The 3,178-nt window shown below is 54.2% G+C and overlaps 1 pseudogene; it reads right to left on the bottom strand.

The window, feature by feature from the left end:
• Positions 1–876: 876 nt before the first annotated feature.
• Positions 877–995, bottom strand: LOC138984527 (5S ribosomal RNA; annotated as a pseudogene).
• Positions 996–3,178: the final 2,183 nt, after the last annotated feature.

The raw sequence follows: 3,178 nt of genomic DNA, 5'->3' as shown, positions 1-3,178 counted from the left end.
GGCTATGTGACAAGGGAAACTTAGGACACTCCAGAAATGAAAAATGCCCTACGGGATGGAAGCCAAAGAATGCAGAGGGCATTCCAGTGAAAAAATATCAGAGAAGAACGTGGGGAGCAAGCAATGAAGGGATTTGGTCATATATTCAATATGATGGGAAAATACAAGAGCAGTTGGAGCAGGGAGGTGATAGCATTGCATCTGCGTTTCCAAAAGGTCATCTTGCTCCACATCACTAATGATTGGAGAGACTCAACTCCAGATTACAAGGAGGGACCACTTCACATGAGTCCAAATGGTCCTCATTGCAGAGTCTGTCAATAACAAATGCTGGAGAGGATGTGGAGCAAAGGGAACTCTCCTCCCCTGTGAGTAGAAATGGGAGTTGGTACGCCAGTAGGGAAAAGAGTATGAGGGTTCCTCAAGGAACTAAAAGTAGAAGTAGCCTATGCTTCAGCAGTCCCACTCCCAGGCATAGATCCACCCAAAGTATAAGTCAACAAGATAGATGCCCTGATTGGGGCACATCATCTATCTGTGCATGCACGCGCCGCCCCAGGCACGATGGCCTCCGAGGCTGGGGGTGCGGCGGGGGATGGGGGTGGGGCTGCGGCTGGAGCTGGTGCAACCCCCAGGATTGCCTGAGGCATGCCAAGGAAGCCCCTGACAGAGACCCGAAGGCAGGTCCTCTGGTTTCCTGGAAGCCAAATGCTAATGCGGAGGGGCTCGCGGGCCGCGGGGAGTCAACCCAGGTCTGCAGCGGGAGTCCAGGCCCCTGCCACCCACTCCCCCCGCCCCGGGAGGGGCTGGGGCTGCGGGGGGTCCAAGAGTTGGGACGCGGGGCGGGGGCTAAAGGACCTCTTCTGGTAGGCAAAAAGCCTCCAGCGCCCGGTATTCCCAGGTGGTCTCCCATCCAAGTACTAACCAGACCCGACCCTGCTTAGCTTCCGAGATCAGAGGAGATGGGGCGCCTTCAGGCTGATATGGGCAGAGACGGAGGCGCCTGTCGCTGGGCGCCCTAAGAGCCTTGCGCTGCGCCTCCCTTTCGCTCTGACCTGACCGTGGGGCCAATGGGACCCACCTCTCCTCAGGGGCCACGCGCTGGACTTGAGCCACATGACCTGAGATCGGACTCCAGCCTGCCGAGGCCGCCACGCCCCGAACACCACAATCTCAGACCAGCAACTGCTGGGACGCCCCAGCGGCTGGTCGGGCGTGCCTGCGTGCGGGGCCTGGGGGTTTGGCTGAGGGGTGCGGAGGTCTCGGCGCCCTCCCACCCCGGGCCTCTCCAGGCCCGGCCACGCTCGCCGAGCGGGGCCTCCCCCCGATCCCATTCTCTGCTCAGGGCCACGCGGCCCCAGAGGTGTCCTGTTTCGGGGCCCGCCGCCGCCCGCCCCCTGCGGCCCGCGGGCCTCTGAACCTCCTGCGGGCCTAGGCGCAGGGCAGCCAGGGCCCTGAGCGCCCATCTTGCCCGATCCTGCCAGGCGCCCAAACGTACAGGGAGCCACGGAGGCGCAGTCGACTGGAGCGCCTCAGCCCCGCCCCTTCGCCCTACCGAGGCCCCCCCTTGCTCCCACACCGCCCGCCAAGCACTCGACCTTCCTGAGAGAGCAGACGAGCCACAGGCAGGCACACGGACAGACACACAGACACTCGCATGCACCCACGCCAAGGGAGACAGCCGGCCGGGGCCAGCTCCTCAGCCAGAGCCATAGCACCTGTGAGAGGCCAGGGCCAGAGGAACGGACGGGTGGCCAGGTGTCGGGAGAGACACAGGCAGAAATACATGAAGCTTCCGAGACCAACTCCAAGATGGAGAGAGGGAGATACAGACAGACAGACACCCACCACACACACACACACACACACACACACACACACACACACTTGAGTGTGATCCTTGGAAATACTTCTGTTCGTAGTTGCTGGGTTGAGCCCAACTTTTCTACAACCCATGGACTGCGGCCCATCAGGCTCCTCTGTCCATGGCATTTCCCAGGCAGGAATACTGGAGTGGGTTGCCATTTCCTTCTCCAGGGGATCTTCCCGACCCAGGATCAAACCCGAGTCTCCTTCGGGCAGATGCCTTGCCATCTGAACCAGGATACTGCTAATTCCTAGGCAAAATACAAAGAAAAGAGCTCGTGTTCTACTAAGTGCAAAAATGATTTAAGAAACAGAAGGTGTCATTTGTTGGTATCTTTGAATCTTTATTTAGTTTTCTTTGATTTTTACTATTAAGGCTACTTGAACAAGGCAAGGGAGAAACCCCAGACTTGAAACACAATAGACTTTTTTGAAAGAAACATGTGCAGGTTAAGCTCTCTTCGTTTTTGAGAGATGGTTAAATGCAAAATCTTTATTCAACACATATGACTGTGGTGAACTTTATTTCAAATCCCCATGATGAATTGCTAAGGCCTCCAGGAAGAAAGGAGTAGAGGGGGAGACAGAAAGAGCAACCTTTCCCCTTGGTGCCATCTCAACCAGCTGCTTAGTTCCTTCATCTCATGGACTACGATCTGGGCTTATCTGGTTTGTCTGATCCTTGTTTCGGGACCGTTTCTAGTCACAAGGCTGTAAACAGTGGGGTATAGGGGGAAGCCCTTCTTTCCATTCCTCATGAGACCCAGTGGACAATCCAGGCCCTGCCCACTGCATTGAGTGTGCAGCAACAATATCAACGGTGATGCTGGTTAACAATGCATATTCCTGGAATCCACTCCATTCGCTACTGACTGTTTGTGGTGGTGGTCTGGAACCTATACCTGGAAGCTTTCTTGATGATTGCAAATCACACCAAAGTCTGAGGATGATGAAAGATCTTCACATTTCTGGAAGAGCCACACACCTACAGAAGGAACCACAAGACTTGCCTGAAATGGTAAAGGTATAAGTATTGGACTAAAAATTGGAAGGTCTCCACCTTGGCTATGTAAGTCAAACGATCTTTCTTTGAAATGAAAATGGATCATACTGAACGTTCACATTCTTCTAGAGCATTGTAAAAACCATAAATTGTAGAAATCTGCTGTACGAGTTCCTTGAAAGCATATTGATGGATATGTCTTAATGCCTTAGATTGTGCCTTGAATATAGTGTACACATCAACCCAGGAAAGGAAAGAATTGAATCACCAAATATACAAAGAGATCAAAAGTGCCGAGCCAAGTGACAC

This window comes from Bos mutus, chromosome 21 (assembly GCF_027580195.1).
Source record: "Bos mutus isolate GX-2022 chromosome 21, NWIPB_WYAK_1.1, whole genome shotgun sequence".
Taxonomy (NCBI): Eukaryota; Metazoa; Chordata; class Mammalia; order Artiodactyla; family Bovidae; genus Bos; species Bos mutus.
Note: the sequence above shows the minus strand (reverse complement) of the source record. Positions and strands in the feature narration are given on the sequence as shown.